This window comes from Indicator indicator, chromosome 14 (genome assembly GCF_027791375.1).
Source record: "Indicator indicator isolate 239-I01 chromosome 14, UM_Iind_1.1, whole genome shotgun sequence".
NCBI lineage: Eukaryota > Metazoa > Chordata > Aves > Piciformes > Indicatoridae > Indicator > Indicator indicator.
The window spans coordinates 10,888,091-10,900,330 of record NC_072023.1 but is presented as its reverse complement, the minus strand read 5'-3'; the positions used below and the strand labels follow the sequence as shown (position 1 = coordinate 10,900,330).

The 12,240-nt window shown below is 43.3% G+C and overlaps 1 protein-coding gene across 2 annotated transcripts in view; it reads right to left on the bottom strand.

The window, feature by feature from the left end:
• The window catches only part of SYN3 (synapsin III), a 172,290-nt gene that overhangs the window by 71,940 nt on the left and 88,110 nt on the right, over positions 1-12,240 (bottom strand). The gene's annotated exons all lie outside the window — the stretch shown is intronic.

Below are 12,240 nucleotides of genomic sequence, written 5' to 3'. Positions count from 1 at the left end.
AAATGGTTTTGGGATTCTACCAAGGTCCTCCCAGGATTCCAGTTTTCTTAGTTGCAGCCTCAAAGGAATTTACAGCTGGCTTGGGCAGAGCTGGAAGTCTCCACAGGAAGGATTTTGTTGATATTCAGTCTTTGGAGGACAGTGAGCTTTTCTGTGAAGGGCAACAAATATATCTGGCTATGTCCACAGCACCACACCCGCTGCTCCTCCAAAGCAGATAGAGTTTCAAGAACTCACATGACTATGTTCATCTGCCCAGGGATTATTAGGAAAACCTGTAGATGGTGTGTGTGTAGGGGGCAAGGCTCTCTCCATCCACTCCTTCAGTTTGGAGAGGACTTATCTCCACCTGAAAGTTAAACAAGCTGCCAACACTGCTCTTAAAAATAAAGGGGATCTTCAGCAATCAGCAGAGCTCCCAGGAATCTGTGGGAAGCCAAAGACAGTATGAGATGGCCACTGTGCCCCCACATATTCTCTGCTCAAGGCTGGTCTGGAGCGACTGCAAGCAGTCTGTCTGTGCCTCTGCTAACAGTGATGCTGACTGTAATGTCCTGGTTGGGTCTTTGTAGAGTGGAAAACAGCCCCTTGTGCAGCATAGCCTCACCTGGGAAATCACCTGCAGGTACAAGGAGGAGCAATGGGCAGCTCATAGGTCTGTCTTATATGCAGACTGACTGCTACCTGGCAGCTAGAGCACAGTGCTATAGGCAGTCTTGTCCAAGATTTTCTAGTCAGTCTTTTATTTCCAGTCCAGCACAAACCCAGGGCTGTCTGCCCAATTACTAACACAAATCTGCCCTCTGTCAGCTCAAGAAATAGTGCTCTTCTGTCCTTGAGGGCCATAGCTGCCTTTTTCTCCTCCTAAACAGCTTCCTGGGATTCCTCACCTGATTTGAAGCCTTCTTGAATCTGTCAACTAAAAATAAAGTTCCTGATCTGATTTCCAGGGCCTGGACTGGGTTTTCTAACAGAACAGAGCCAGCATCTCTTCCAGATCCCTTAAGGATCCATATGCCCTTTTACTGTCCTCGGGCCCACACATGTGGCTCTGAGCATAGACTTTGGGGCTGCAGGGCATCCTCTAGAGATTTGTATGTGGAGAGAAGGAGAGAGGGAATCCACAAGAAATGTGGGGAATGAAAAAGGCCACCTATTGCCTACGTTTCTGGGAATTAGGAGGAGTACTACACTTTTTACCTTCTTTTTGTACCCTGTGGTGCCTCTGGACATCAGATGCATCACAGACTGCTGAGCAAATTCTGTGGAAGATAATGAATTGACATAAAATCATCACAGGAGTGTAAAGCAGGTAAGATTCAGACCTCCATGTCTGTGGTATCTGCACTATGAATGTCACATGCTGCAACCTCCTTCAGTCCTGGCATCACAGCTTTATTGCCACTGTGTTCGTTTTGAACCCTCTCTAATGTGTACTCTATGCCCTCTGTCAGGGACTCACTCTGCCTGTTATATATTAGTACAGTGTCTGGGACAATGTGGTTTTGGTTTTCCTACAGAAGAGCAATAATGCCAATAAATAATGAAAGCATGTTGGTCGTAGTCTGCATAGGAAAGGCAGTGTCCATGGGATGATAATGTCTCTGGTGGTTATCATAAAATTTTCAAGAGTAAGTCATTCCCCTCATAGGCTTTGAAAAAACCTCACAAACTTGGTATGCTAAGAACTTCTAATATGAATTTATCTCCCTTATTTGGAAAAAAGCAAATTATGCTTCCAGTTTCCTGATCCCACTTCTTTTTTTTTTTTTTATATTTGACCTGCAGATTAGAGGTTTTTACGTCATTTGTCAGCCCACAGAGAGTGTCCCAAGGTTCAGTGTGTGTGAAAGATAGGAAAGGGACACTAGGAACAGGCCAACCACAAACAGCTAAAATTAGCTCTGAGAACTGGAGTACTGAGGTCTCTGAGGAACACTGGTCAAAGAAAGAAAATGGTTGTTTGGCAAACTCCCATTTATTCTACTGCCTTTGTGGACTCCTGGCTCACATCCCTGCCCAGACATCCTATATGGCTATTTAAGAGGATTTCCCCTACCCTTTCCCCCTCCACTGGCCATCATTTTCCTCTTTTGTAACTGCAGCATGGAGTAATATGGAATTCCTGCTCCACCAGCAAGATGCTGAGTAGAAACAGGAAACAGAGGGGCTATACAGAGCTGAGCATCTGTGACAACATGGATGTCACACACACATGCAGACAGGGATGCTTCTCACATATGGCAATGATCAGCAGCTCCCCCTTTTCTCCCCTTCCCTCTTCCCCTGAAGGGCTTACAAAGCCCTAGAGGGGCCAAATATCAAGTTAGAAATAGTCTTTAGAAAGCACGGCTGTGTGAGGCCTCAGTTATCAAAGAACATGTTTTCTTGCATAAGTCTTAGATTCTCTGAGGCCAGTAAATTTGAGACTGTAAATCTTCACGTGACCAGAGCATATGGCCTTAGAGTAAGACATGGAGTGAATTACAGAGACAGCCTATCTTCTGCAGAATCTGATTCAGGGAATCCTTTGAGAACTATCTTTTACATTCAGCCATTGGCATGGCTTTAAAAGCAGCCTTCCCTCTTCCTTCCCAGAAATGCCTGACAGAATAAAAGTTTTTTTTCTTTTTTATTTTCTTTTTTTTCTTTTATTTTTTCTTTTTTTTTTCTTCTTTTATTATTTCTTTTTTTCTTCTCTTTTCTTTTTTCCTTTTTCTTTTCAGTACCACCTTCTCCCCTTTTGTCCTTCCTATTTTCAAAAGCCTTTTCTGAAAATAAAACTGAATGGCTGTGTCTACCTGTCCTCCAGATTGTACTTTCAGGGCAGAAAAAAAATGAAAAAAAAAAAAAGATTGTTTAAAGTACTCACATTGATACTTGTGGAAACACCGTAGAGGAGCTGGAGGCATTGTGTAAGCTAAGGAACTAAGAAGGAAATGCTCTTGCATTCACCAGGAATAAGTTTTTACTTCCTCCAGCCAGGTTTCTGCTATTTGCTCATAGCCATGCACAGCTAGTGCTCTAGTAGCCCCTCTAGGTTAAGTTGCCATTATATATGATGTTCAGATGTGAAGTATTATTCTGGATGAGGAAATAAATTTCAAATGAAATAAGAAACTCCCTTTCTAGCCTGCTTCTTCTCATTTCATGAGGCAGGCTGTGCTCTTTTTGATGCTGCTGCTTTTTCAGCACAATAGATTCCTTGAAACAAAAGTAACTTTATGTAAGTATCAGTGGTACTGCTTCTAAGAGCAGAGCTAAAGAGAGGGGTTTTCTTGTTCAGGGCATGGGCTCAAGCTTTGGTACCTTGATAGCTCAACTTCTGGTATATTCAACAAGTTCCTAGCTCCTACTGGCTCTAGGTAGCTCATTACTGTCACTGCTATGCATTGAAAGTCTTTCTTTCTGAGTATACCAGTGGAATGCAAGTAAATTCACCACACCATGTGCCTCATCTTCAGAAGAGCACCCCCACTGTGAGCCACCACATTGCTCTTGCTACAAATAGAGAAATCAAAAGAAGTTGGACTCTGTCACTGGGTTTTAAGCTTCTCCTAATAAAGCATGTGATCATAATCCTAGACCTACAGTCCCTGGCAAAGATACTTTCATTCAGCACAAAGGAAAAACAGAAGTTTGCTCTTTCTCAGCTTCATTTCCAGGTGTGCTGTATGTGGTTACAGTTTAACTCTCGCTGCACCATACCCATTATCACTCGCAATGAAAAGGAAGTCCAGGTTACTTTGCTAAATGAACAGAAAGGTTCTATAATTACACTTTGTATTTATATTATATTATTTATTATTTGTATTTATATTATATTTATATTATTTATATTTATATTATATCTTTCCATACTTCTGTGTCCCCCCCTGAAACATCCCTCAGAAGCACACACCTAAGGGATAGCTCAGGGCCTTCAGATTAAATGGGAGCATGACCTGTAGACTGTTCCCTGTGTCTTCAGTGGAGAAAAAAAAGTATTGTTTTCACACATCCCTGTTAAGTCAAACACTGATCTTGTCACTCCTGATGTTAAGACATTAGGAGTGGAACTCACACTGCCAACTGGAAAAGGTCATTGATAAATGTATTGCTCTCCATTCAAGATGATGATGTTGGTCTCTTCTCACAGGTAATTAGCAATAGAACAAGAGGGAACAGCCTCTGGCTGCATCAGGGGAGATTTGGACTGGACAGTAGGAAATGCTTTTTCCCAGCAAGTGTGGTCAGGTACTAGAATGTGCTGCCCAGGGAGGTGGTGGAGTCCCCAACCCTGGATGTGGTTAAAGGTCAGTTGGATGTGGTGCTTGGGGATGTGTAATAGTGTAGCGTTCTGGGTTGGACTTGATGATCCCAAGGGAATGTTTCTGTGATTCTGTGAAGAGCAATACAATAAACAAATGACTGAGTCCTCACTCCAGACTCCAGATCCACCATCTCCTCATCTTTTGTCTCACATTGTATGCTGATATTTATGGAGAAAAATTCCAAAAGAGGGAGGAAACAGAAGTGCTGCCTTTTGCTCTGGAGAAGAACAAGACTTGTCCTTGAAATCTTACATCAGAAATCCCCCAGCTTCTGCTGGCTGGATCCTTGAGTCTGTGGGGGAAGGCCCTGCTGTAAGTGAGCAGTGAGCTGCTGTTTAGAATACAGCATTTATTTGGGATTACACAAATGAAAACATTGAAAAAGACAATATGGATTTTAAAAAAACCCTGTGCCAAGGCAATGGTCTCTGTTGGGATGTCCACAGAAGAACTGCTGCTCACTTTTGACACCTGTGTACAGATGTGCATGACAGGAACTGCTGAGTTTGTTCCCTGCTGGGACACTGCCCTCATCACTAGAGCCTGTTCTTGTTACTAACACCTTTATTTGGAGTTTCAGAGGAGAAACAAGTGAGATCTAGCTAGTGGGGATGAGATGACTGGCTTATTCTTGCAGGAATTTTTTGCAAGTTGTGCAGGAAGCAACAAGAGCCATTTTTACTGCTGCTGCACTTGTTCTGCAGGTAAAGAGAAGACCTTCCTTCAGAACTGGCACTGTCTCCACTGTCTCATTAATGTAACAGAAAGAGAAATGCCAGCCCCCTGGTGCTGCTTTTTCTGCTTTACACAGGTATGGTTATTTCAGAGTATACTAACATGCTTTAAAACCAGTGGCACATGCTAGGGACTAGCTGGCCTACAGGGTATAGATGGACTGCAGCTCTGTTAGCCTCAGGATGGTCAAAGAGATACAGGATTATTGTCTCCTGTCTGGGATCTTTCTCAACATCCCAACACTCACACAAGGATATGAAGACCACTGTAGTCTGACAGTGCTTTCTGATGTGTAGAAAGATGATGCTGGAAGATGAGGAAGCAGGTTTAGTCCATGTTCTCAGAAGGCTGGTGAGAGGCAGAGGGGTGAAGGGAGAAGGATCTGGTCACTCTACATGCCAAAAAGGTCATATCCTTGAGCTAGTCAGCTTCCCTCCCAAGATAGGCTGTATTAGCCATGGCTGTTTTCACTGTGAGAATCCAGACCAATTCTTGTGAGAAGACCACAGATGCAGCAGTCAGTCACCCTCAATGACAAAACTGGAAAACAGGAAAACTAAATTCTGGACTGTGCCAGGAGGAGTGAAAAACAGCAAGATACTCCCTTAGCACTGCTGAGCATAGTAAGCATCATCACAGGGAAAGCCACTCACTGTGAGCAGAGAGACCTGCCAGCCTGCCAGGCTCCCTCTCTGTTGCTAAACATCAGGGAACTGTTTGGACCCCCACAAATACATCCAGCAACTGCAGTGGCCAGTACTTAAATGCAAACCCTCTGCCACAGAAAGACACATTTCCTGTACAGAAGGAGGTACTATGAGTAACTGATATTACAGTGAGAAAGATAACATGCAAATTCTGTCCCACACTTGAATTTGGGCAGAACATTAAGGCTACAGTGAAAGCAATGAGATCGCTGATGACCACAGCAACATTTAAGCTCTCACCTCAGCAAAAGGAAGGGTTGCCCCAGAGCTGCTCATGAAGCCAATGCAGGGAGCAGATATTAGTGCTTGTCTGTGTCTAGCTCTCCTTCTTCTAACTGCTATTCAAGGCCTCTACAGAGATACTGTCTTCTTCAAGTTTGAAGCATCAAACCTTGATGGCAGTCATGATCTGCTCATGAACTCTGTTGGCCATAATGCCATAGAGCTGCCTTAAAGCTCTCCTAAAAATGTGAGGCATTCCAGTCATTTTAATTACTGTGTGTTGCATAAGCCAGAAACCAGTTCATACAAAGGAACAACAGAAAAGTGATTTTCAATCGCTCTCACTCCCTTCTCTGCTTAGTGTGAACTTCCAAAGCTCTGGGAACACCAGCTCTTATTACCATTTGAAGCACTTCATCTATTGGAAATCTCTTTGTTCGGTCACTTAAAGCTATTGATGCAGTTCAGAAGGGTTTAAAAAAGAAAAACAAAACTTCAGTATGGAAATGGTTACAGTAGCATGAAAGCAAAGCAAGAGAAATGTGGAAAACTTATAATAAACAAAAATGAGAGAAAATTAATTGCTTGGAACGACACACAGGCAGGTAGAGCCAAGCAAATCACATTGTGTACTCCCCCCAGACTCTGTCAGACCATCTAATCACAGCCTACTGGCTTGAACCCTGCATGGTACTGAGCCCTTTGGCCCTGATCCAGAAATGCACTTAAGCTTATATTTAACTTTGTGCATGCAAATGGTCCTGTTGACTTCTGTAGAACATTTTGTGTGCCTTAGTGTTTTGCTGGACTGGGGCCAAAGAGCGCAGTCATGTGCAGGAAACATTTAAACGTGATAAGGCTGTTAAAAGATATTTCCTGGTTGCCCTTCTGCAGCTGATGCCACATCATAGCCTGATTGGAGGATCCCCACACTACTGAGAGGATGACTTCATATTCTACAGTCCTGGCGACACATGGTGCTTATGGTCTGCTCCCAGGCTGGATGCTCTTGGTATGCAAAAACTGTAAAGGATCCTTGAAGACTGAACACAGTATAGGAGTGTTAGAGCTGATGAAGGCTTAATGGTGTATCTCTAATTAAAAGCTTGGGAATGGGATAAAGTGTTACCTATATCTGGCTTGCAGACAGGAAGGTGACGCAATTCCTTTGCAGCCTCAGAGAAAGAGATCAAATGATTTTTTTTTTCATATGTATTTATAGAATCAAAGACATTTTTGAAGAAAGAGTCTTCTTATTTTAAGCAGCATATGAAGTTCACTGATAAAATGGAGGAATTAATAGAGGTGGAGTTTTTCCAACCTTTTTTCACACTTATAAATCATAGCAAACACAGACTTTTAAACAAAACAATCTTCTCAAGGGACAGTCTCAGAAAAAAATAAAGATGACATTGTGAAAAAGAAATATAAAATTAGTAAACAGGAGAATCTTTTGCTGATGCAACTCATGACCTCTGTGTGAGATGGCATGGGTGTACTGCCAAAAAAGGACATCAGATAGCTCCAACAACACATACCCTTTCCTACCTGTTGCATAAAACCAGAAATACAATGATATTGCCTAGAGGGTATGATGCTGAGCTGGTGTAAAAGAGATGAGGCTCATCAACTTCAATAAAAGTTTTTAGGACAAAAGAAGGCTTCTGAGCAACTTATCAGGTGGATAATTTAGAATGCTTAATGGCAGAACTCCATGCTTATGAATCAATCAAGTTACTGTTAAAAAGTTAAAGTGTAAAAAATGCCCATACTTCTGAAGCTTTTAAAAGTAATATATTGTTAAGGAGATGGCAGGAGTGTTCACACCGCAGGCTGAAATCTTGTGACTTCATTCATGCCATGGTCAGTTTTAGCCAGCTAAGGTCTGGTGATGAACTGGAGTGTTAAGCTACTACATGTGTCAGGGATTTTTTTTTTTTTTCTGGTGGTGGTGGTAGCACTAGGGGTGTGTGTGTGTGTGTTCACTTCTCTCTCTTTTTTTTTTGCCTCCCTCCCTCTCTCCCTCCTTTCCTTCCTCTCTCCCTCCTTTCCTCCCTCCCTCCTTTCCTCCCTCCCTCCTTTCCCTTCCTTCCTTCCTTCCTTCCTTCCTTCCTTCCTTCCTTCCTTCCTTCCTTCCTTCCTTCCTTCCTTCCTTCCTTCCTTCCTTCCTTCCTTCCTTCCTTCCTTCCTTCCTTCCTTCCTTCCTTCCCTCCTTCCCTCCTTCCCTCCTTCCCTCCTTCCCTCCTTCCCTCCTTCCCTCCTTCCCTCCTTCCTTCCTTCCTTCCTTCCTTCCTTCCTTCCTTCCTTCCTTCCTTCCTTCCTTCCTTCCTTCCTTCCTTCCTTCCTTCCTTCCTTCCTTCCTTCCTTCCTTCCTTCCTTCCTTCCCTCCCTCCCTCTCTCCCTCTCCCTCCCTCTCTCTCTCTCTCTTTGGCCAGCAGTTCCTGTAGTTTGATGAAGCCCCTTCTGTACTATTTACACGCAGATGCTTTTGTCTGTTCTGAAGCAGCCAGCAACCCTCACAAAGAAATCTGATCAGAAAGGAAGGAAATATCTCTTTAGTTCATTTACAGCAACATCTTATGCCTCTTGAAGGAATATCCCAAAGTGCTTTTATCTCAGTCTCTGCAGCTAGCTCTGGATAGTCCTTTCTAGCCACAAAGCAGGACTTGTGGAAGGAAAATGATGTTGTTAATATGCTCCTGTGGTAAACTGCGGTGAATATCTGTGGAAGCATAAGGTAGTTCTCTCTCCTGAAATTTAACCGAGACACCCAACTTCACATCTTTCCTTTTCCGAAGAGTCAGATCTTCGGATGTCGTGAGGAATCTAGCTTCATCCGAGAGAAATGCAACCATCTCTTGCAGCACAGTGCCCCCTAGCACTGTCTCCACACATTCATATGGAATGGAGGGGAGGCCACTTTTGCTCAGTCAACACCTGCAGGACATGGTTTCTCTGGGAATTTTCACACCAACTATTGACCCAGCCCAGTCATGCTTAGCTTGTGGGATCCGACATGATCACAGCATGAAACAGTGTGGCTGCTCAGTAAAGCAGAGAGATCTTTAATTGTGTTCAACAGTGTGTTCTTGGTGGAAGACTGGAATAACACAGATTTCTTTATTTGGTGACATTAACCAAATGTGAACTCTAATTTTCTCATATGAAGATCAAGGTCTTAATTTTCTCTTTCTTTCTCTAATATGTTTTTTATGGTCATATAAGGCTGAGAGTCTTGTCTAGGTGAAGGAGCTGACTGCTAATTTTTGTTTTATTTTTTCCCTTTTCAGTTTCTCCCATGCAGACAGGGCATAGAGCAGGAATTCAGATAGAGCTCTCCTTTCAGTACCTTTACTGACTTTCTTTGTTGACATTATCAACATTTTCTCATATAAACACTCAGAATCCCAGCCTGGCTCTTCCAGAGTGGACTTTACTGGTAAGTCTTGATGGAGACAGCCTAATATCAAATATCTAATACATTTTAAGAGAGGATAATATACAGTATCTCTATTTACAGATGATACAATGAATGTATAGGCAGCTTAAATGATTTAACCAAGGCCTCCAAGCAGGGCATTGGACAGAGTGAGCTTTTCTGAGTATTATTTGCACTCTGGTTTCCATGCATGAAATCTACCTTTTCAGTGGTAAATAATTGTTTTTATTGTACAGTAGCTGGTCCTGACTCAAAGACCTGCATCCCTTCTACTATGGAGAAGTTAATGTCTTTGAAAAAGAATCTATAAATGTCCAAAAAGCAGGTAAATCAGCTGAGCCCTAACTGACTACTTCAGGCAATGCCAATATATGTATTAAAAAATTTTCTGGATCACCTGTCAAATAATGGTATAAAAGATATTGGTAAGCTTTTCCACATGGCCTGCATGTCATCCCTTCCAAATAGATGTGCCTTGACCCTGCAACAAGCTATGGCACTCCTTTTCATCCCCAAATGTAATGGCAGATTGCTTCTCTGGGTTATACATGGAAAGTGAAGTAGTTTTTGTAATCAACACAAACTTAGTTGGTCACACTTCCATGGCTTGGAGGGCCCAGTGTAACTTCAGTAACTTCTAGCCTCCTTCCTCTGCCTTGTCAGAAACTGAGAAGATGATGAAAAGGTTTGTTTTTTTAATCTCCTCTGTATGCGTCCTGCATCTGTGTATTCTCATCACTCTTAGCATTCACACAGTACCCAGCATCTGTAAAGCTTATTACAATGCATTCTGCTTGCTGGTCCTCAAACATACAAGGAAGTTGTTATTATAGAAATGAAGAAAAATACCCACAGGAGTTTCTTGGCCAGAGAGTGAAGGGAGGTGGTGCTGGAACTGTGATTATAATCTAGTTGTGTGTGGGCCAAACTCACTCTTATTTACGCCACTGTCAGGTTATGGAATAACTCCACTTCTCTCTGGTACTGATCTGAGATGTTGATAGACCAGGTGTATCATGATGTTGGTGATATCAAACTTTTTACAACAACAAAATGAAAAATGAAAGTGCCAGACACACCTCATATTTCTTCTGCATTACTCTGTCAAGAGCAGTGGAGTCATTCCTTGTTTACATCCAGTGAGACTGAAGTGACAGTCCAATCTGAAGGGTTCAGCTCCAGCTCTAGTACCCTGAGCAGACAGTCCAAGCACCTAAGGAGCTTTTTGCAATAGGGTTTCTCATACTGCAGTTTAGGGTCAAACAATTCAGACACTAACTTGCCTGAATGAAATGTCCCGTTTAATACCCTGCTGTGTATGTACTATATATATATATGGCCCATTATCACCTCAACACCATCCAATTTTCAGAGTGTGTTCACTCATACACATTCCTAGGAAGCTCCCATCACTATTATCCCCTTTTTACAGTCTGGGATTCGAAGCACAGTGAGGTAAAGCTGTCACACAGGTTGTCTGTATCACAGCAAAGGGCTTCCTACTGTTAGCATTGTAACCTTGATCTCTACTAGCAACACCCATCTTGAAGTTTTGTGTACTGATGCTTCAAATAAGCACCTGTGTTTCATATGACTGGAGGTTTTATTTTATATGGATGGTATGATTAAAGAAAAGGTGTAGGCAGGCTGTGCTTCACCCAGATGGACCAGAATTATAAATCTAAAGACTTAGCTGACTATTTAGAAATTTAGGACAGCTGGTCCCTGGCCTTTAATACCAGCATAATTTATAACTAGACATGCTTAAGTCTTGTAAACCCCGTGGAAAGTACTCTGACATTACATATACTGGTTTGATACTGTGATTAATCACCCCTCAGTCTCCTTTGCAGGATAATAAGGCTGTCTGCATCTTGCAGCTGGCAGTCTGCTTCCTTACGGTCCCAGCTCTTCTATAACATTTACATTTCTACAGCTGATAGAAATCTACGGTTCCAAAGGGGGATAAAGGAAAGCAAAACAAACAGGACTTTTCTGTAAATTCCACTAAAGCTGCTCTGCTAAAATACACTTCGAGATTAAACGTTGGGAGTGCCCGAGTAGATATGACACTGCTTTTTCCAGCTTGGTCTTAGCAGTTTCTGATCCTTTTCTGACCCAAAGCCCTGAGAAGAGGAAGTAATGGTGGTGGGGTGACAGGGGCAGAAGAAGCTTTTGAGCAGGATTAAAACCTGCAGGATGAAATCCTGCTTTACAGTTCAGCTAGGTCTTGTCCTTCTTTTCCTCTACCCTCTTTTCACAGCCTATTAAAAGAGGAAAAGGAGCAACACGAAATACTCCTCTTGCGTTTTCTGATTGCTGTATGAAAGCGCTTTAGCACGCTATTTCACCGCTTATAGCTTAAAAGCAGCTTGCCACAGCCGAGTAGTTTTCAAGGGAAACAGCCCGAGCTTTCTAAGTGAACCATGAACCCCGCGCATGTTTTCCAGATGCCTCTTCTTATCCTGCGGAGCAGAGGCAGGTGCTGACCGGGGTGGCGGGGAACTTTTCGGGGCCGCAGACGGCGGCGGGACAGAAACTCGCTGATACCTCGAAGGTACAACTAGCTTTATAAAGAGTCTGAACTCCCCCGGAGGTACTAGCGGCGGGGGACGGGAACTTCTCAAGAGCAGCTGGAAGGGACGACAGGCAGGGAACGGCGACTTCTCGGAGCTGCCGGCTACCTGCGCCGCCGGCCGCTGAGCACCCCACCGCCACCCGCACGGCGCTCCCCGCACTATTCCGTATAAGGCGCTGAAGCGGCGGCCCCGCCCCAGCCCGCTGGCCTCTCCCGCCGATGAGGTAATGCGGGGCTCCCATTGGT